Source organism: Dermacentor silvarum, chromosome 6 (assembly GCF_013339745.2).
Source record: "Dermacentor silvarum isolate Dsil-2018 chromosome 6, BIME_Dsil_1.4, whole genome shotgun sequence".
NCBI classification, from domain to species: Eukaryota; Metazoa; Arthropoda; class Arachnida; order Ixodida; family Ixodidae; genus Dermacentor; species Dermacentor silvarum.
Window position 1 is genome coordinate 171,051,590 of NC_051159.1, and position 24,040 is coordinate 171,075,629.

Here is a 24,040-nt window from a genome sequence, read left to right on the forward strand (position 1 = left end):
CGCAAGATGCTTTCCTAATCCTGAGGGAAGAAGTTCTCAGGTTCATCCCGAAGGGAGGAGAACACCTCCTGCTCGCACTCGACCTGAAAGGGGCCTTCGATAACATCTCTCACGAGGCAGTTCTCAAGGGACTGACCGACATCAGCTGCGGGGAGCGCATCTTTAATTACGTCAAATCGTTCCTGACGGGCCGGACGGTAACCATCGGAATATGCCAGACTCGATCGGATTAGATCGACGTGCCGAACAAAGGAACGCCGCAAGGGGCGATAGTCTCCCCGATTCTCTTCAACATCGCGATGCTATAGCGCTGACCAAAGAGCTGCGGAAGATCCCGGACCTAAGTTACGCCCTATACGCAGAAGACATCACGCTCTGGCCCACCAAGGGCTCCCTCGCGCGAAAAGAGGCGACCCTTCAGGAGGCCGCGACGGCCGTGGAGAGATTTGCGGCAGCGAGCGGGATGCGTTGCGCGCCCGATAAGTCCGAGGTGATCCGGGTGCACGGAGGAGGAATCTACAAGTCACCCGGCCCTATCGAATTCTATCTAGAGGACCACAAGATCACGGAAAGCAAAAAGACTAGGATCCTACGTTTTTGGATCCAGAGCAACTTGAAAGCCTCCCACACCATCCAAACCCTAAGGTCCACCACCAACCAGATCTCGCGGATTATCAACCGAATAACAACAAGCCGCAAGGGCATGCGAGAAGCGGACACGCTCCGCCTCGTCCAGGCTCTGGTGATCAGCAGAATAACGTATAGCATGCCGTATCACTACGACTCGCTAAACAACCGCGACCAAGAACAAGTCCATGCCATCATCAGAGGCGCGTACAAAACGGCCCTGGGTCTCCCTGTTACCACCTCAAAATAGAAGTTAGCGGCTCTCGGGATCCACAACACCTTCGCTGAACTGTCAAACGCGGTTATGGCTTCGCAAAAAGCCAGACTACAGAACACGGCGGCGGGCAGAGCCATCCTCCACCGGACCGGAACGGCAACGGAGCGTCGTGCCCTCGATGGGCAACGAAAACTCCCGCCTGAGGTCAGAAGTAAGATCAAGGCGAACGCCATACCAAAGCACATGAGACATGAACTCCACGAAGGACGACGCAAGGCGCGGGTCGACAGACAGCGCCGACAATTCAAGGGTGACCCGTATGTAACGTACGTGGACGTGGCGGTGTACCCTGCAGGGGGCCTCTTCGCGGTAGCCGCCGTGAACGGGAGAGACAACTCCTTGACCCTCGCGGCCTCCGTCAGCGCAGAGACCCCAGCTGCGGCTGAGACCATAGCCGCGGCGCCAGTAATAAAGCAACATGACAGGGTGGGTAGGGAAGTTCATGTCGGTTCCGACTCGCAACAGGCCTGCCGTAACTTTACCAACGGACGAACACGGGAGCTGACGGCTCAGATTCTAGGCCCGAGGCTGCAAGAATCCCATCAAATCACGTGGACGCCGGGCCACGCGGGACTGGAGGGTAACGAAAGGGCGAACGCCTTAGTTCGAGCGCTAATCAACCGAGCGGGGCAAAACCAATCGTCTCATCAATCCCCACCCTTTACCTTCGTGCCCCTGCCATCATATTACTGCGACCCACTCGAGATCCAGCGACTCAACCGCAGGATTTATCCTACCCCTTACAAAAAGCTCAGCACTGAAGACGCAATAGCCCTCAGATTTATCCAAACAAACACATTCCCAAACCTACACAGATGCAGCAAAATATACCCACAAACATATCGCGGCATCTGCCCCTGGTGCGGCGACACACGCCCTACACTCTTTCGCATCTCGTGGGGGTGCGGGGCCAAACCTGAACATTTAAAGACGCCTAACACGTCATTTGAGCGGTAGGAGGTAGAGCTGACCGGCGATACCCTGGTGGGACAAGAAGCTCTCGTCCAGCGAGTACGTCGAGCAGCCATGGCCAGTGGAGTCCTGGAATGAGGACACCACCCAGTCGTCCTCAAGATCAACGACCTCGATGGTCTAAATAAATGTCTTTTCTCTCTCGCGCGCGCGCGAACAAAAGGTGCTGCGAGAAAGGCACCAGCGGAAAAATCTTAACCCACCTTTCACAGACCGAGTGCAGGAACGAAAGCGTCAGGAGCGCGGTTGCTATGGCAACGTTGGCATTCGGGGTACCCGTCCCAGTGCTCCCTTGCGAAAAACAGCACGTGACTTCCGCCACACTTCCTCCAATACGTCCGTGGTGGCCGGGGCCTCTCCTGGGTTTCCTTCCTTCATGGGGACAATTAATGGCTGTGTGCGGCTCTTCAGCGAACCTCTCTGACGCCGACTTTGTCACTGCGTATGTCCCGCTCTTCAGTGATTGGAAACGAAAGTGAGGAACTCAGCTGCAATACACGCTTCATACATGACGCAGTTCTGCGGTGGCAGTGCGGTGTGCCGCTGCATTGTGATAATTATTGCTAACTCCATTAACGTCTACAGTCGTCCTGAGATGGTTTATTTCTACCTGATTCTTTTTGAAAAAAAATGAGAAAATGACCCTACTTTCCCTTCTACTATGAAGGTTAAGACAAAACCTGTGCCAATACGCTTTTGAGGATCGTGACATTAAGAAAGAATTTTGAGGACGCTTAAGCTTCACCTTTAAGAGTGGAACTCGATAGCATTCAAAGATACCTGGCTGCTTATCAGGCTTGTTTCTCGTATATTGAAATTACAACCCGACGCTATACCGTCTGTAGGTTGAGGTTAAGTCGTAGTTTACGATTTTTCTGACGGATTTTACTTTGAGAAATTAATTATTTTTTTTCACTAATGCCTTGCGCCACGCCCGCTCGTGGTGGTTCGGCATGATTATTTGCGCCAATGACGCCGACGCGTACGCCGACACCGGATTTTCTGCAACACGGGGCCCTTAATGCTGCCGCGTTAAAATAATTTTGTTATTCCGCGGAACTAGGATGTTTCTTAGCTGAACGAGGGATATAAATAAGACAGAATCAACACACGCGCAACTTGACTTTTTCCCTAACCAAACTTCATGAAGCAAAACTCATTCGGGTATGGTTCTATGTCAGCCCTTGTTGCAGATTCCCTGCAATGTTTTGTCTCATCGGCGAATACAGGATAACGGCTCCAGGAAATGCTTGGATGCCATAAATTATGACGTCGCACAGAAAGCTATTCATTCCTTATTTTTGCTTCTGGCTTCCTCCTCCGTAAACAGCAACCGTGATGGCTCGCAGGGGAGCAATTCAGCATCATCCGCCGCATTTTCTATACGCGAGCATGCCGCCTATACTTCGCATTTATTTCGTGCCGAAGGTTGTGAACCAACTACAAGAAAGAATAAACAAACATGCAACAAAGGCTGAACTCCGGAGATATATGTCATCGCGTGCTTCTACGCCTCCCTTTTTTTTTTCTTTAACCATTTGCTCTTCAGTCCAAATACTGCCGCAATATCGAAGTAAAAGCTACCCTATTACATCGCCTTCTGATTGGCCGTGGTATCAAGAGAATATATTGCCGGCACTGGATGCCCTATATTTGTTCGAATATATTTCAGCTATACTCATGGATTAGGTTTTTTCGTTATTGGGAGCGAAACAGCATGTGTAGCCGCGCATATTAACCCTAATATCAGTAGCGAACGCTTTTGTAGAGTACTATCGCATAAACTATATGCAATACGGTCAACAACTAGTCTGTATGCATGAGAAATTGCGTAACTTGGCCAGTTTGCCTTTTCTGTAGCCAAAATATTTGGTCCATGATCACTCCGTGCCACAGAGAAGCGCTTTTTCTCACATACGAGATTCTCTTGTCAAGAGAAACAGTTAATTTGATTTGATTTGAAGATTTCGTCAACTCTACTTACATCTATAGCGTTTGCTTCCAGGGCTACTGAAAAATGTGACATTAACTGTGTGTGAATATTAGTTTTGATATGGCGCAGTCTATAAGAAATTCCATTACGTGACGCGTCGGCACATTGAATGCCTCTCTTATTAGCTTTATTTTCGTTTTCTTTAAATTTACGTTTTCTTTCTCTCGAAACAGTACTTTTTAATTGAATGTGGTACGTGCGCGCAAGTTATAAGGCAGAAGGGTAGCTTCAATTTCTTCACTGTGTCTTGGTATAGTCGTCTACAACGGCACATTTATCTCAAGTTAATAACCAACAACAAAGAGCGAGTCGTAAATCACATGGTTGTGTTGTAACCTTGGGAAGAAATAAACTGAGGGAAGCCATCAGTATCGCTTGTTCTGCAAGGATATCAGACAAGTTCTTGTAATCGCGAGCACAGTTGTATGGATTAGAGATGTTAGGAAATAAAACAAGAGCCAGCGTATTGACAAACACAAAAAAAACAACAAAAAACAAAATTTTATTCAAACAACCATCTCGTGGGATATATACGCCCTTCCCTACAGCTCTCTTATAATGGATACCGGTTGTCTTCTCGCACTTCAATTCGCAGGCATCGTTTGAATAACTTTCCTAAGCTCTGAGCATAACGGTAAATGAAGAAAAAAAAGAGACTGCGGAAATCATGTTACATCTTTGGAAAGCAGTTGAATTTTCAATTAACACACACACCCACAGACACACTCACACACACACATACACGCACGCACGCACACACACACGTACACACACACACACACACACACACACACACACACACACACACACGCACACGCACACGCACACGCACACGCACACACACACACACACACACACACACACACACACAGACACGCACGTGTGTGTTCCTTGGAGTGTTCTTTAGTGCAATTGTTATACTTACAGGGCCATTATTTCTGTCTTATTGAAGATCACTAATTTGTCGCTAAAACTTTATTGAACTGAATGAAAGAAGCTACTAAATTTGTGAACGCTGTGAACCAGTAACTTGAATCTGAACATTGAAGTTATAGGTAAAAAACAAATATCCCCCCCCCCCCTCCGATTGATTTCGCAAACAAGCAATCTTCTGCGCATTAGTGGAAGTCACCCGGCTGAAATCAGTTGGCATGAAGACTGCAGAGCTAAGGTTTACGGGAGAAATGAAAGGAGCTTAAGACGCCAGTGGCTTTCAACTAATAGGATCAGGCGACAGCATGCCTCACATTTTTATCTCTCTTTTTTTTTAGTCCGAGATCATATATCGATCAAACGGACCGTTCGCCGTGGGTTACTCCTCTGCATAAGGAATACTGCCAACGTGGCGGACGCGGCATCTGGCTTTCCGGCTGGCATTTCGGCTCTCGAGGCGGAATTGCGTATGATCGGGCAAATCTCTTCTGACAGGCTAAGCGGCTGTCAGCTCACGTGAAAGCCAAACGCCATTTCCTGGCTATCGACCAATATAACGAATGGCGTCGAGGCAGAGACACGTGGAAGCGGGGCATGCGATGTAGAAGGATGCCTTCCCGACGGCGTTGCTCGTCACCGCCGCGAGCACCGCTTCTTATGTCTTTCTGGCACCAGCTTTCCTTTACATAAAGTTTTTTTTTCTTCTTGCCATCGTTGGTTTGTCTTGCAGTTTCCCTCTCCAATTGAGACCTGTCTCTTTGAGTACGACGCGGATGCTCTGGCGAACGCTTCTCTGGTTCTCGTCGTCACCGCCTTTAGGAGAAGCGCGCCGCAATAAGGTGGCCTTCCGAACCGCTTGGGCAGATTTGGATCAAAGCTGGAGAGAAGGCGAATCAAAAGTTTACGCCTTATGGACGAGCATCACTGCTCTTCAGAATATAGGAGGTAGAGGTGACACTCTTGAGGACGCAGAGCAAGCAAGCTAAACAAAGAAATGAGATGGAAAATACTGTTATATTAGCCAGGAGACGAGCTTCTCCTTTGCTACCCTACACTAGGAGAATAGTCAGGCGAGAAAAGTGAGACGCAAAGAATAACGAAGAACGCAAAAGCGTAAAAAATATAAAGGTGAAACAGCGGGGGTGGGGAGCGCCTGGGAGTATCATTAGTCTGTCAAATAGTTCACCCGAACTCAAGTGGGCATAATTTCTAACGAAAGCTTTGGCTTAGAGGAGAAGTAAGACTACAGGATTTCACGTGCGATCGTTTAATAAGAAAGCCTAGAACGTGCAACTGGCTGGATATATTTACATTTTATAGCATAATTATATTGCGTAGGAGTAATCTATTGAACCGAGCTTGAAAGTCCGTAACGCCACGGTGTTACCTTCAGTACATTATTTATATCGTCCAATGGTAGACTGAGAAATATGCGAATATGCAATTTGGCCCAAAGAAAGTACGAGGACTGAAGATGATATTTGCGAAATTTCAAGCTAGGAAGATAATTACCACCACCATAATTATTTCCTAAAAACGGACTATTTGAAGCCTAATGCAGCGCGTAAGTACCGAGGTGCGCAGCGTGGCTTTCACCGCAACAGCCATTCTTTGTTGTCATACCATCGCCATCGTGATGCCGTCCTCTTGGTCGTGGTCGTCATGCCGCAGTCGTGGTCATTGCCACCTTGCCGTTGTTGTAGTGCCTACCCTGCGCAATAAATGACTTGATGATGTCACGTATGTGTATACGCTTGTGTCTTCCTTTACCTTCCCGGATAGAGCAGGAATATTGAGCAAGGACACCATCCAGGGGCCTACGCTTGTCCGCGGCGTCAGCTACGGAAATCAGTCCGCGGTACCAGCGTGTGTGACGGGAATCACTGCTCCTGCGAGGGACGATGGCCAGCGGCTACGAGTAAAGCTCGATGTGACGCTACCGTGGGCGTTGTCGCCGCTGACACTGGTGGCACGACTTCCCCGCGACGAAGGGCCGCTCTCGTCGTTGGTAGAACGAAAACGTGCTAAGAAAAACGTAGCGCCGCGCAAGACGCGCTGCGCGGTGACGATGGTTACGATATGGCGCCAGAGTAGCGCACGTCGTCTGTATAGACACAAAGTGTTGCATGAGCGGAGGTCTGTCTGCGACGGCGTCTGTCAATCGCCCCCACGCGTCACCCGCGCGTGACCCACGCGCTGCCTCTCGCGATCTCCGGATTAGCGAGGCAGACGCGCCACATTTCGCTCCGTTTGGAACATGCCGCACTAGACATCACCTACATATTTATTTGAGCTGATGGTCATTGCTATCGTAAACGGATGAAAATAACTATTAGTGCGTAGCACCACACCAGGTCGAAAGGCACTTTTTTACAGCGAATTTCATTTCAATATCATGACAGTAAATCTACCAGTACGAAAAGGATCTTAGCGCCAGCAGTTAGGAAATGTTTCCGCTCGGTGGCTTCTTTACGGGCACAATATCAAATCTTAATTGTACAGTATTTATCACTTTACCACGCCCATCCACTTGCAAGTGAAAGCAGAGGTGAGAGCTATCCCAGCCCATATTCTCCTTAGAGAAACTCTCTCCACCCGTGGGCCACTATGCTTTATCGCTTATGGCTGGGGGTGGCATTCACTAAATCTTATTCATTTCTACTTGGAATGGCCGACAACGCTCTTTGCAATGCCTGTTTTTGCGAGGAGAAGCTATAACACATTCTATGCGACTGTCCTAAATATAATGTTCAGAGACAGTCCCTGGCGTCCGTTCTAGCGCACCTTGACAACAGACCAATGTCAGTTGAAGTGATTCTCACATGTCGTCGACTGAAGACATCGCAGCTGAAGGCGACGAAGGGACTACTCCGGTTTTTAAAAGAAACGTGCTTGGACAAGCGGCTGTGACAGTGATGTCACGTACCACGCAAGAGACTGTGACTGACGATGTGTGTGCTGTGCTGTGTGCTCTCTCTCTCTCCTTCCCATCTTTCATTCCCCCTCATCCCGCTCCCATGTGTAGGGTAGCAAACCAGTTGTGCTGAACTGGTTAACCTCCCTGCCTTTCCTTCTCCGCTCTTTCCTTCCTTCCCTTCTGCACCCGTGGAAGGTCTCGGGGAATTGGCAACTGCACGACCTTGCACAAGACAAGGATACGTACTGCCAGTTGTAGACTTGCCTAGGCACATGACATATCCGGAAACGGTCATTCTTGCCTCTGCAGTAACCGACATGCTGACATCAGCACATGGTGTAAAGATTACTATAATTACAAAGCTTTGATGCACTTTCGGCCGCTGCAGGGTTGCAGTTATACTTATGAGTCTTTTTCTAGTTTTTTTACTATGTCATTAGGCAGCACTTATCGAAATAAAATAAAAAAGCGCCGTTATTACAGATGCATCAAAAGTATCCACGGCGATGTTGTGTTTTACTCTTTCCTCCTTCATGTCTCATAATCCCTGCTGGAACAAAGGACACAAAATATTTTTTTTTAAATCAAGAAAAAAAAAACACGATAGAACACCTCGACACTCGCGTACGGTCATTCACACTTTCCCTCCGACGAGAAAATGAAATTTTCTAATAGTTTTGTCATTATCTGCATTTGAGGGAGAGGCTTTGCCGGAAATTTGCGAGTGAGCGGAATTTGTGAGCATTGGCATAGCAGTGACTCATGATTTGGACTATGGTCCTAGCGTAAGGCGGAAAAAATTGATACAGGAGGGCGACTGATACGGACGCAACATTGGTATGGTAATATCATGAGCTTATCACATCAACAATTGTATTATAAACGGTTGGCTTGTGATTGAATGCAGCAGGCTAGGCACGTTAAAATGTTAGATAAAATTGGAGGACGCTTAAGCTTGGCTTTTAAGAGTGGAACGCGATAGCATTGAAAGATCCCTGACTGCTACTCACGCTTCCCGACGACTGCAGCTTATGCAACCATAATGGTTACTGGCCAACACTGGCGGCGAACGCTATGCACGTAGGGGAGCTTTCTGTTGGAAACGCGGCCTCTTGCGTGGACCTATCCCGGAGATACCCCAGAACCACGCCAAAGAAATTACATCATTTTCAGGTTTGCGTATTTGTTTCGCACTTTTAATGTTTCAGTCTGAGAAGATTTAACATAAAAGGCATGTGCTGTGGGTGTTTTGTTTCATGACATTTGTTTGTGGACTGTCATTCTCAATATTCCGAGGAATAGCTTTGTCAAGAATGTGAGACAAGGTATGATCAACATTAGTAATAGAATGGTGTGGCAATATAACCCGCATATACCGCACGTCAAATAGTAGATAGATAGATAGATAGATAGATAGATAGATAGATAGATAGATAGATAGATAGATAGATAGATAGATAGATAGATAGATAGATAAACTTTATTACAAAGATAGAGTTTTGTCTTGCCCCGAATGGGGCATCGCTAATGGTCGGGGCCCCTAGTCCAGGGCTCCGCTGGCTCTTGCCATCTTCTCTGCTCTCTGGATCAGATTGAGCTGGTCGTTGAGGGCCGAGCTCGACAGCAGTGCCTCCCATTGCTCCCTCGTGGTGTTCGTGTCATGGTGTTCTATGTTGCGTAGCGTGCACCCCACGTAATGTGGTATAGGGTTGGTGTGGCCCCGCACCACGGGCATTCGTCCCTGTAGGATGTGGGGTGCATGCGATGTAATATGTGCAGGTTCGTGTAAGTGCCTGTCTGGAGCCTATGCCAGGCAGCGGCATCCTCCGTCTTTAGTATTCGATGGGGTGGGGGATATCGCAAGCGACTCCCTCTGTGGTAGTTCAGGATTGCTGAATACTCTGGGTAAACTAGGTCAGGGTCATCTGCAGTCGACGTGATGAGTGCTCTATTATGTGAAAATTTTCGAGCTGCTGTTTCGGCATACAGGAGGTTACCCGTGATGGAAGCGTGGCCCGTATGGTTTGTATGGTGTTGTCGTCAGTGTCCTCCTTGGGTATTTGGGCTAGGACCTGTGCCGCAGGTCTTGCAATTCTTCCCTGTAGGAAGTTGCGGCAGGCCTGCTGGGAATCCGTGAGGATCGTCAGTGGTTTGTTTGCGTATTGGTCTTCGCGGATGGCTAACGCGATGGCCAGCTCTTTGGCTTCCGTGATCGTGTAGGGGCTGGTCGATGCACTGCAGGTGACGTGGCCTCGGCGGTCACAGACCACTGCCACTGCGCCCTTATTCTTCGTTCCGTACATAGCGACGTCCGTAAACCGGGTCATGGTATGGAACCTGATTGTTTTCTCTATGTCCTGAGCCCTCGCTTTCCTCCTTCCGGAGTGTAGGTTAGGGTCCATGTTGCGTGGTATTGGGGCAATGTGATAGCTGTGCTGGACATTACGAGGTATCGTGCAGGTTTCTTGGGTTCGTATTGTTGTGACTTTGAAGCCCTAGGTTTGTAGGACCAGCCGGCCCGTGTCAGTCAGTGCAAGTCTCTGTTTTTGGGAGACGTGAAGGGCTTCTGTGAGTTAGCTGAGGGCGTTGTGTAACCCCAGCGCCAATAATTTCTCAGTCGATGTACTCATCGGCTGGCGGAGAGCGGTCTTAAAAGCCATCCTCAAGAACGTGTCGGCCTGTTTCGTCTCGGATTGTGTGAGATGGTAGTAGGGCAGGCTGTATGTGATTCTGCTCACCACCAGGCTTTTGACCAGTCGGAGGATGTTCCCTTCCTTCATGCCTCTATTCTTAGATGTTACACAGGATATCATGCGTGATATCGCCTTGACACTGGTTTTGAGGAGCGTAAGGGTGTGGGTAGCCCGCTGGTTAGACTGCAGCCACATTCCCAGCACCCTGAGCAATGACTTCTCTGGTATGAGGCCCCCGTTGAGGTGTACCTCGAGTTTCCGTGTTGGGTCTGTGGGGGCTGTGTGGTTACCCTGGCCTCGCCATACTCGTATGAGTTCAGATTTCACGGGCGAGCATTGTAGTCCCCATTGGCTGACGTATCCTTGGATGAGGTCAGCTGCAATTTGCAGCCGTTCTTCTTTCTCAATAAGGGACCCTGTTGTGGTCCAGAGTGTTAAGTGCGTAGAAGGCGTGGCGGAGGCCTTCTACGTCCTGCAGTTTTCTTGCGAGACCGATCATGGCGGCATTGAAGAGCGTGGGTGAGATAACTGCTCCTTGTGGTGTGCCTTTGTTGGGAGGGTGGTATACTGCAGTCTGGATCTCCCCAATCTTCAGTTCTGCCGTGAGGTGGCACGTCATATAAGAAGGCGTGGCGTATCCATAAGCCTAAAATGATTTTCTCCGCCACCCGCCGACATTGCACGCCGGTTGCCGACGCCGGATTTTATGCCACACGGGCCCCTTAACGCTATTTCGTTAAAATCTAAATAATGAGCCACGTTTGATACTTTGCATTTTTGAATTTGTACTCGTTAAATAAGCGCCCATAGGCACACAATATTTCATAGATCGAGGTCGGGGTTGCTGCACTAATGAGAAATAAGTACCCCACCAATGCGCTTGCATGCTTAATAAGGCGTACGTTAGCTCGCAATAGGGAAAATAATAAAAATGCTCGTGGTAAATCGGGGAAATGCAATCACTTATTTTCAGCGTTTCTACTTGGGCTAGTTGGTTGTGCAAGACGACGAGAGGCACAAAGAGCGCTGTGCGTGTTTTCTTTCTGCCTCTCTTCGTCTTCGTCAGATTCTGCGCTGTTCTCCTGCACGACTCTTAATAAGGAAATACTCCGCTTTTGAAAATATATTTTTATCAAGAAACAAAACGATGTAGAATGCGGCGACCGCTATGGTGACTACATAAGAAAGACAAGTGAAGCAGAGATGGGCATGTAAGTGCACAAATCACCTTGCTACAAGCCATTTTATGGGCTCCTGTCTATAGGGCGCAACTTTGGCCGCGCTGCGGGCATTTGTGTTAGTTATTGCGACGTTCCCTGATATTTCCCTTCCGACGTCCCTTGAGACTGCGTTCTTGCAAAATCATTGTGTGTAATTGTAACGTGCTAGCGTATTCCTTCTTCTGCGTGCTCAGTTGAGCGTTTTGCAAGATACTGCTGGTCTAGTGCGGCTTTATGGATGAGCCTAATTAAGCTTTTTATGGCGCCTGCCTTGCATAATCGTTTTATTTCTTTGTTTGTGCCCGTTTGTGTCCGTTTGTGACCGTTCCTGGAGCGATGTATGAATATATGGCAACGTAAGCGCAATGCGCCCACATTGGGAACCTCTAAAACACTTGACAGACAAAAAGAGAACCGCTGTTGGAATGAATGTTTTCCGCACTAACAAAAGATGGTTAACGAGTAAGGAAGGACCGTTGTATAAAGACGGTGAATTCATACTCGCAACAAGATATCAGACAAGCATGCGCATAAAACGCGAAGCATTTGCGCCTTGCAGAAGTTGGTATTGATACGAATCTTCGAATCGTAAGCTCACAGCATAGGTAGCGTACAGAAAATGCAGACAACGTTATACATTCATGAGTGCTATAAATCATGCGGATTCCACCGCTACCTACTTTGCGCGTAGAATAGGAATGCGAAGGAAGTTTGCGAGTCGACTCTGAGAGAAATTGTCGCAGACGCTGAACCCTTTCGCTGACTACTGTAGTGCGACGTGCATTGCAGTTAAAGTCCATCGTCAGAACTAAGCGCGCATGGTGACAGGCATTCCTGCAGTGGCTCTCATTGGAAGAGGTAGCGAAAGATGCGAGTCTCTCTGAATTCCATTGAAGTCAGCATTTGCTTTTTCCAGCAAGAAAGACTGCTTGGCTGGCTATACACGCGACGGCTGTGTAAGCATTCCTCACGAGTGGTAGGCGCCTGTGGTGCATCTTTCGCCCAGCTTACGGGCGCAGCTGTTGCTTGGTAAGTTGTAGAGCGGCCGGTACGCTCCGAAAAGCGCTTTCCAAGCACCTCGGATCCGGACCTTTACTTTCTTTCGTTTTATTAATGCACTTGGCGGCTCCTCAGTCCCTATAAAATTCCGCTGTTCAGCTCGAGGTCGAGGACTCAAGTCCGGGCTGTGACCGCCGCCTTCTGATGGCTACGGGATGCAAAAACGCTCACGCACTTAGATTTAGGTGCAAGTTAAAGTTGATGAACGGATCACATGAAATGTTCCTCCAGTGATTTTTATATGTCCCTCTTGCTTTCACCTTAGTTCGAGGCTTTTATATATACATATATAAGACGTCAAACGCAGTTGGGTAGTCGGTTCTTACGAAAGGTATAATTAGATATGTATTTGATCTCCTAATATACGTTTAATTAAGGAAAATGCAGATTGTCTAAACTCGGAGCACTCAACTACGGTGTTTGTCCAAGTCCTACTGTTGCTTTAGGACGTAAGATCAGAACAATAAATCAAGAACAGTTCACTGTCTCCAGGCTGTCTTTTGTTATGCGCAACAATGAAGCTCGCGAATGCTTCAGAATTAACCATTGAAGATTCCGGCTGTAAACATAAGAAACGTAAAGCCGAAAATATTGCATAGAGCTCTGCCGTCACAGGCCCTACATAGTCCATTTTGTTCACGTGCTCTCGTGGCTCCTGTGTGCGTGTTGCTAGTGCTGTACCATTTAGAACGCGGCACCAACAAGAGTCGTTATTCATACTTCCACAAGAATACAATTATTTTATAAAATGGTCAGGAATATTGACATCTGTGAATTTGTTGCTGTGTATGTATGTATGTATGTATGTATGTATGTATGTATGTATGTATGTATGTATGTATGTATGTATGTATGTATGTATGTATGTATGTATGTATGTATGTATGTATGTATGTATTGTATGTATGTATGTATGTATGTATGTATGTATGTATGTATGTATGTATGTATGTATGTATGTATGTATGTATGTATGTATGTATGTATGTAGTATGTATGTATGTATGCGTATGTATTTGCACTAGGACCAACACTTCTTTGAAAACCAATACGAAAATAATAACTTGTCTCACGGCCCTGACACCCTGACACCCCGGTTGCCACTTGCCACTTGACCTGTAGTTAGACCAGTATTCCTTTCGTTAGCGCGACATCAGTGCAGTGAAATTGCAAGTAGCAATTGCTGTCCAGAATTTGATCGGGCAAAAGGTATACAGTAAACATTTGCCTCTTAATAACTTGCTCACTCCGGCATTCAATTACTCCCCGCATTTCGAGCGTGCTATCCCGACATTATTTTCAGCTGCAAAGTGTACGCTCAGGTTCGCTTGTCACACACAGAGACCGCCCGCCTTTCTTGTGTAAGAAGCGGAGGCGTCGAAGCAGTGTGGTCAGCATCCATTTTCATTATATGCAGCCTTAAAAGGGACTGGTTGTCACTGATCGATGTATCCACACATGCAAATCACTCCTCCCTCCTCTACCTCTGCTCCCCCCCCCCCCTTTTTTTTTTCTTTGTCAATTTAACAACTTCCTGCCCATGTCGCACTTTTCTTCCTTGTTTGTGCCATAATTTCTTTACACCTGCTTGCTACGCGGGATCGGCTTCGCTTTTGGTCATAATAATACCACCGTTGTTTATAGCCTGCCTCCTCCTCTCCCAGTGGTCTTTCTTTGCCGACGCCTCAAAGGCGCGTCAAGAAGAACGATGGATGGGATTATATATAGCGGCAATGCGAATTTTTCTTTCTCTCATGACACAAGCCTGTTTTTCGGCTATCTTTTATTCATATTTTGCTTGTCTTCATCCGGTGAAGTTTACCGAGCTTCAAAGACAGGCTATCACTTTGGCAAAGTAAAGGGATGGCGCGCTCATTGGTGCACAGCCTAGGCTGAAAACGAGTGGTCTCCTTTTGTTTTTAATTCGGTGAAATTTGCATCTCATATCTGGCACTTAAGATGTTTTGAAACCTGTGGTCGATAGTAAGAGACAAGGGAAACGTAATATTGAAAAAGCTTGAGTGACGGGCAACACCGTTCCAATTTATGGGACGTGGCACATCTCTTTTGCTTGTTTTTTTGTCTATTTTGTTCGGTTTACTAGTCCGTAATAGTCCGCAGCAGGTAGCTGCGCAACTTGAGGGTTTTAAACTGTGTCGTAGGTTGAAACAGGAACTATACCCTATAGTTCTATGCTAAGCACCCACACTTTATGAAAATACCAGCTTTTCTTAATATCAGTTTGTTTAAACTGATGTCACCACTATTAATTTTGAATGATTATCTCTACATTTTCCAAAGTCTGGGCTCTTCAGCTGGTAAGTCACATAAAATTGGCAATGAAGGCTTATCACAACACTAGGTCTAGTAATAAAGCTAACGTTCTGCTTGTCACAATAAAATACCGGTCGGTCCATATTAGCTTTACTTTTTCCTAGCCCTTTCAATTTTCTTCTGCTTCGCATGAACGGCGAATTCTCATATTTATATGGAGCTTGCTTCCTCTTCATACGGTCGCATACTTCGCGTGTATTTTACGCGATTGTACTCTACGGGCACTTTACCAGGAATAAGCACATCCGCATATTACAAAAACTAGCTACAGAGAGCATAAGCCAGTCTTGAGCACGGTCATCTGTTGTCTCTTGCTAGTCGTCACTGAGCTGAAGCAGTTGCCTACAGTGGCGCAATGCTTTCTTGTTTCGTTTTACTCCATTGATGCCAGTAAAGGTAAACAGAGCGTGAGCGGGCAGCTTGCGCAATAAGCATTTCCCTGTTGGTTTTTGCCGTTAACGCGTGTGCTGTTGGTGCTTTGATGTGAATATCATTTAAAAAGTTTGTTTTGTCGCTGTGCAGCAATATTTCTCCGAAGCAACGGATGCCTGCATAAATGCGCAAATATTTCAAAATTCCGCCGCCTCTTCCATTCCCTTGACACAATAAAACTGAAGAGCATCTAGGAAACCCGAGTCTTCGAGGCGATCTTAAGAGAATGTTGCACGTGATCTTAGCGTATTTTACGTCATCTTAGTACTCCTATAAAGAGTTAACGTCAAAAATAATGGCGAGAGAGATTAACTTTTTATTGTGCCTAAGGCATCAGTCGGACAGATCCTCAGTCCAGATTCTGAATGGTGAGGTTCTTCGCAGCGCTGATGAACCTCCACTATGTACGGCTCTGGTAATTGGTGGTCCAGTGGTGACAGGATCAAAAGAGTTTGCTCTTGGGCTAGCTGGTACATGGTACCTAGAACGAATGATAATGAGTAGGTGGAACAGCAGATGTAATAGTCGGAGGTAAGTACAGGTAAACAAATACAAAAAAGAGTGCGAGCGGATTGGTATAAAGCAAAGACAAACAGGGCACTGAACATTGCGACGTTTAATGATAAACATAAGCATAACCTTTATTTATAAACACTAAGTTTTATTGAGTTACGCACAGAAACAAAAGATTCAATTACACAATTCCATTCTTAGTTCCACAGCTAGAACTTCTCCGGCAGTGAAGTTTGTGCAAAGTGTAATGAAGGTAATTGAGGTGATAGCGCTGGATCGGCGCGGACAAGAAAGACGACAGGATGTGCACTAGCTAGTTGATAGTTAGCGCACGTCCTGTCGTGTTTATTGTCCGTGTCAGTCCGGCGCTCTGACCTCAATTCCTGCAACGAACCAACTAGCCCAAAAATCTGCACTCCTGGATAATGAAGTTAAGCTCGTCGCACAGTTTAAGGACACTAGTCAAAGGTACTGTATCCTGAACAGCACTCCTCATAATTTCATTGCTGATTCGCTTGACGGTCGCAAAGATTGCGTATATACGTAGGTCCCTAATGCCTTCCTCATTTCTTAGTTTACTTATTGCGTGCATTTTTGGCAGAAGAAACTGCTTTCAAGATGCCGACTTCTCGTTTTATTGTTAGTTCATGCATGCCGTAGCGCAATGAGCATCCTCTCTTTTCTTTTATTGTTGTTCATCTTTCCTAGAAAAAGGGGAGTGGGATGTTACACATTATTTTCTGAGCTGAGATCTAATTTGTATGGGTGTATCATTAGGACTTACTCTAAGCGGGACACGCTTGATACAACGGCCGCAAAGGCATAGAAAGTGGCGTTAGAGGTTGGTCTTAAAAACCACTTGTATGCCAAAATGAATCTTCTGCATATTATCCATGCACGACATTCCGGCCTACTAATAGGCTCACAATTGGCCCGCATGTTATCACGGAACGCCTACTCAAAAACTGATCGTCGACCTTCTCTAGAGACCAATGACTGTCACCAATATCCCAGATTATCGACTGGAAATGGCTAATATCCAGTAACATGAAGTACAGGAAAATAAGAGCTTGTTATAGAATAGGGTTGCATCGTGAACTTCTTCAAGGGAATAACTCTATGTGAGCGCCTTCAAACCATTTAAAAAAGGACCAGTGCAGCATTCACAGAAAACAACGCTGTTTTGCTCCGCGGCCAAGCATAACTAAGTTTTTCAACTCATTATGCGTGGTTAATAATATAGTTATTGTTTACGTAACTACGCTTTTTTTGTCTTCTTTAACTGCGCCGGTTGCCGTAGAAAGTATTTCTGCTTGTCTCCCACAAGTAGTGATTGGCAGTGTCAGGCCGATCAATGACCCTCACATCTGAGAAGCGCATTTTATCATTTTGTGAAACATATATATCTGATTCAAGAACTGCACTCAAACAACTCTTCCGTGACGATCCTCCTAACAAATTTTGGTGGAAAATATTGAATTTAATCAAGAATTTAAGAAGTAAAGGATGTAATGTTGTCTTACATTGGATACCTTTCCATGTTGGTATCCCTGGGAATGAAAGAGCGGACGCTATTTCTAAAGAAGCGCTTTAAGGCAACCGACAGTCAGAGCACCGTTCAACCACCGTTTCCCCAAAACGTAATCCGCAACCAGTTTCGGTCACTTATAAGTACTCTGACGCATGAGCCATGTATACTGAAGGCGCTTATGCAATCGGAAGCGTCTCTAATTTACTGAATAAGATCACGATGGGCTTGCACTCCAGCATGGGCGTTCAAAACTGGGCGATGTAACTCTCCGTTATGCTCAGAACGTCTGGAACTTGGTGAAGTGAAACATTTCGTTTTGTCCTGCCGGCGCTTCAATATCGAATGGAAAACGACTGACAGCCTGCAAGCAAGAGGATAGACGTGTATGTCGAGCAGATCGTATTCTCCGAAGGGCCGAGGGTAGTTCGTAAGGAGATTCCACGCCTTCTGCTAGACTATCTATGCGACACTGAACTCATGGACATGTCGTAACAGGTTACTGAACAGCGAAAGAGACGAAAAGGCGGAGCAATTGCTGGCCCAGACTTCCAGACAAACACTGTCTGCAATAAAGACCATAACCAATCAACCAACTAATCATACAAAGCACAAGGCATAGTGAGTGTCTTCATTACGTGCACAAAGCTTCCTAAGTTCATTTAGATTACTGTGGGGGGACCCCAAGCGTGCACGAATTGACATTGTGAATGCGATTCGAATAACATTTTTTTTTTCATTCTCTCTCGCTCACGTTTTCATGCTAGCTCTCAAAGTGAAGCTCACGACTCTACATGCCTCCCGACATTTGATGCACAAATAGGTCTAGGCATGGAACGGGATCGCATGCGATGAACATTATAGGTGAATGCTTTTGGTGATACTACAGCAAACAAACGAGCACGAATCAAGACAGATAACCTGCAAGAGGTCAAACAGAATCTGTGCGGGGGCGAAGTTCACACCTCTTTCTCGGGTGCCTGACCCAAAGTACCATGCTTGTTCCCCTGCCTGCCAGGCCATAGCTGGGTTGCTAATATGGAGTTTCACCAGTGGCATGTTCACAATGCCTGAAATGCATCGCGGCAAACGCTACACCCCCCCCCCCCCCCCCGCCTCCCCTTCGTCTAGATCCTACCTTGATCGTTGCTTTCTTTGTCGTTTTTTTTTCTGTGCTAGGTGGGCTTGCGGCTAATGTATTTATTTGGAGGTCATCCAATATAGGCCTCACTCAGACAGGCGGATGCTGACCACTGACCTCTCATGTGACTCGCCGTTGACAATCAAGTATCACAGCGTGCAGAAAAAAAAAAGAAAAATGTATGCGCTAATGCGGCATTTTAGAAAGCTTACTGGGATAACTGTCTGGTAAGTGAAGATAAAGATTACTGGGTCGCTATAGCGAGCGGTTTCATAGACCCCTAACATTTAACAAATTCAACAAGAAAGCTCTCTACAGGATATTCAGGGTGAAAGTGCGCTTTGGGCTCATGTTGAGGTTTGACAAATTATATTTGCCCTAAACCTAGCTATGACCTACATGGTCCGCCTACTCACTTGAGAGTAAGCTGCATTATGCAGCAGAAAACCATCTCGTTTTAGTCAAATAGCGCTTAAAGAGTCGCGCTTTTATCGCTGACTTGTTTTGATAGTAGTCAATTGTAACGGCAAACAGAATGCCGTTACGTTCATAAATGCTTCTCCGAGTTGGCTTTAATACTCACGCAAGCGCGTGATTGCAGCCCGAAGCAATAAGCACCGACGTTCAGCCGTTGAGCCACAATACTGGCGGAATTTTCATAACGAGGTGTAGATGTTCGGTTACGCAGTGTCATCTCATAAGAGCAACAGCTTCACAAAATAACCATCGTCTGCACGTAATCTGGGCTTGTACAGGCGCCTTTATGCCTAGACTACTGCACAAGCCTATACAGCTGTTCTGTATTTCTTTTTTTTTTCTTTTTTTACTCATCTCGCAGCATCGCTCTGAACGAGGCGTTTCTGCAAGCGCGGCATGACTCCCCAAACTGAGCACACCTGCGAATTAGTGTTCCTGTCTTCCTAGACCGCCCAAACTGGAACAGTGTGACGAGAAGGTGTTGGAAAAGAATAGAGTCGGAATGGGCGGCATGTATGATCACATGTTCCACGCGTGCTATCAAGAAACTGGTAACGCGATCATCGTTTTCTGCTGTGACATTGTGGCTCTCTATGGCCACCGTAGCAGCTTCAAATAAAAGTGGAGTTTATTTGCGCCCATCGTGTCCACTCTAAGAAAAACGATTATTAACCAGACGAATGTCTGAATTATAGGACTGCACGGGCTCGGGCTTACCCGAAAGCCTGGGCCCGTGCAGTCCTATAATTCAGACATTCGTGGGCCGGGCCGGGCCGGGTAGGGCAGTTTTTTTACGGGCTCGGGCCGGGCTCGGGCATGGCATGTGCTTTTTGACCCGGGCCCGGGCCGGGCTCGGGTTTTTTGACGTGGGCCAGGGCCGGGCTCGGACTTTCTGGCGGTGTGCATATAACGTGCAGCGAGTTATCCTCGCGCTTCTCGACTCTGAAAAACATGTATTTTTCGGTCTCGGGCGGGTTCGAGCCGGTTTCGAGCCGGGCTCGGGCCGGGCTCGGGCCTAAGGTAAAGGGGTGGCGGGCAGGGCGGGCGGGTAACGTAGATTATTTCCGGGCCCGCTCCGGGCCCGGGTCTCGCCATAAAACTTTTGGTCGGGCTCGGGTGGGCAGCCCAACGTAAAAACGGGCCCGGGCCGGGCCCGGGCTAAAAATAAAAAAATCGGCCCGTGCAGTGCTCTAGTATGAATATCGGCAATGTGCATACTTGAAACGGTGCCTTCGTTTGCAACACAGGGACTCTTCCTGCAAGATAATGAGGAACTTTGCTACTGGGCAAGTTGATTATAGGTCACTTGACATGTATTAGGCATAGAGTTTCATACAATAATTACTAGAGAGAACTCTGGCGCTGATGTCTACGGGAGGTACAAACAGGGCGGTTCAGCCAGCATGGGAATTATGGTGAGTGCTAGATGTATCTAAAATTAAATTATGAGGTTTTACGTGCCAAAACCACGATCCGATTATAAGGCACGCCGTAGTGGGGGACTCCGGAAATTTGGACCACCTGGGGTTCTTTAATGTGCACCTAAATCTAAGTACACGGTTGTTTTCGCGCTTCGCCCCCATCGAAATGCGGACGCCGTGGCCGGGATTCAATCCCGCGACCTCGCGCTCAGCAGCCGAACACCATAGCCACTGAGCAACCACGGCGGGTTGCCGATAAAACGACTATCCTTACTCCGTATAGCTCTCTACTAATTTGCTATCGCAATTGATGCTTCACCTTGCGCGCGAAACTGCGACTTTTTTTATTTGCATGCCAACGGGCCATCTATGTCAGTACCGCTGTATTGTCATGCAAAAGTGGAGAGTCAAATAGGTGTCCAAAGATGGCTCGGTTCCAGCTCCATTCAAACAATATTAGACGTTTCTGTGGTCCGCACTGACAGCTGATGGAAGGAAAGTAAATTTGTTTATTGAAGCAAACGCTCTTATAGACGAGAAAAGGTGGCATGCGCCGACATCCAATAACGCAGCGCGCGCAAAAGCGCGCACATAATCCCTTAGTCACAGTTTCAATTTCAGTACAACTGGTAACTGCCATCGTAAAATTATCATTGGAAATTTTTTAGCCTATTCGTTAGGGTTTAATCTCAGAAATTGTCAATTGAATCTGACAGCACATAAGCTCCCTGTTTTCATCATCGATGATTGATGGAACCGAATCTCTTACGTTTAGGGTGTACTACAGCCTCACCGATATTTAATAATATCGTGCGTCAACTGCCCGGCAGGCCAGTGCCTAATAACGGCGAGACGAGGCGAGATTGGCGTTCACTCCAGTGCGAGCGTATGTTACTACATTGTTCACTTGAGGAGGACACATCCCTGCCAAAATTATCTTCGCGTCCTACGAAAACCGATATGAAGCAGATCACCCGCATGCCTAAGATATGTCATCTGCAATGCGCTTTTAAATTTCTTTCTTATTACTTGAAGCGTGCATGCGTCATCAAATAAAGATAAAAAATAATAATCAAGAGAATTTATCAGTGCATACAAGGTATTCTATGGGAATTATGGGGTACTAAAGATAACAGAGGCAGGGCGTGTGCGCTACTGAAGTGAACAAACAGCATCGTAAACGATGCTCACCCTAGTGTGTGCTGTGTGCACTTGCGCGTTCTGTTGTCGATCGCACCGCTTCCCGCCATTATAAGGCGCTGACATGCCATGCGGTCGACGCTCGCATGATATTATTCAGAAGTCCGGGATGGTGTATGTTGTATTCTTAAAGGTCTAATGTGCATGCGAAAATTGACGTGCAGGTTATGCTGAAACAAAAGTTGCTCTGTAAGAAACGTATTTGTTCTTTTTATTGGCTTTTATCTTGTATAGTGACGGGGTTTCCGCTGACCAGTATTGGCAGATGACTGGAAAATCAGCAATAAATTGTCCCCCAAAACGAAGGCGAGTTGACTTTCGTACACAGAATCATCACCTCATAAATGTTAGCAGCAGCTTCACATTAGCAGAGACCTGCCCTGAGACAATGCGACTTCACCGTACACACCCTGTCACCGAGAAAGAGAGAGAGAAGCTCTGTATTGGAAGGCAGAGATTCCTGCCACCGTGCATATGACCCCTGACATGCTACTCTGCATAAGGAGGTCGAAGATTCTACAGCAGGGCAAATAAAAAGTAAGATTGAAATCAAATGAACGAATAAATCTGATAATGACATTTATAGGTCACACGATGGTGAAAAATTCTGACCTTTTCATATGATGAACTGAACATCGAATAAAGCTTTCCGAGAAGGCCAATTTCTGAGAGGTATCGGCACAATAATTTCAATGATCGCCGTTGTTTAGGAGGGCAGGGCATAGCACCTAATATGTCACATAACATTAGCGGAGTGTGCCAATTCATGTCGATTTGACGTTGAGGACAAAGCTTTTCGTCGCTGTAAGCAGCGCTATTCAAATTATAAGTGTTCCAGTGTCTCTAAACTAGCACAGTTATCACAGTATATATATAGGGATCATTTCTACGCCCTATGCAACACATAACCGTTCGTGAATGCTTTGTTCAGTCGAAGAATATGGTACAAAGTGTCCGACTGACAAAGAAGTAGCCGTAAAACCGTTGATCTTACTCCGCTTATAGAGCAGAACGGCGTTTAAGAAACACACCGACTTACGAGGCCGCTCGAGGCGTGAGGCATTTTATTCAAGACTGCCCACTTTTCAGGCAATGTGTGACTTCTTGCTGTTTGCGCTGCGATGGAGACGCATGGCAACATTTGGCAACATTAATTTTCGAAATAGGCCGTAGGCTACAAAACACGAAATTGACGCGTCCCGTTGTTACCTTCTCGTGTGTAGCCAATGTAATCGGACAGTGGTGGACATTTTTGTTTCGTGAAATCATCATATGCTATGGAAATGCAGGCAGAGCTCTGCAAGGTCAAAACCGCCCGCAATTTCAGCACCACCAATTCTCTCTTGAAGATGAAGTACCCGAGATGTTGAGAAAGACTTTCCTGTTTTTACTGTGGAAGCAGGAAAGCCAGCAAAGGTAACGATCGACGTGTGCTGTGATGTCAACACAACTTTCTTTCGTAACATCTCTACAGGTCTTATGGAGAATGTAAGGGCGATGTGCATGTATAGATCCCGCTAAAAATTTGGATAGCGCTCGTTTGTAGTGGCTTCCTCAGAACGCCAAGTCGGGTCGCCAGTTGTGCGAAGGAATTTGAAGGAGTCTGGACAAAACGTCAATCGTGACGTATACGAAAGGAAAAGAAGAAATAGACGGAGGCTTTATTAAAAATCATCTCTAGTTGCTCTAAAACCATGTTACGGTTTTCGTGATTTCAGTTTTAAAATTTCACCCATATGCAGTGGCTGTCCTCGCGCAGTGGTGTGATACATCAGTACTGTTTAATTTAGTAAGCACATTCTATAAGTTGAGCGTGATAAAGATCATACCTCTGGCAAGACGGCAACGCTAAAGTTCTTAAGCTACATGAATTATTATTATTGTACTGAAGGGCGTCGTGTACGTAGAGAAAATTAGAGGGACGAGTTTAGAACAAGAATTTGAAACTGTGTGCACGTCCTAATTATATCGGGCCATTAGAAAATGGGAAAAACACTCTCACAGCAAAACTGCTTAGGAATAACGCACATACCTTTGCAGAACTCGAACTGAATATTCGATTGAGGCTGCAGTTTTGTTTATAATTGGCTGTTTTGTTAAAAATTTGCTTTCGAAATAAATGCATGTGCTTTTTATACAGATTTTAAGCTGTGAAAACTAAATTTTGATTGCGCAGCGCATGAAAATACGTGAATTGCACTTGGAATTACTGCATGTTGTAGAACTGCTATCCTTTGTGACGTCAATATGTCCCTGAATTGGAATGACGTAAGGGCGTACTTTACATTATGTTACTAATTCAG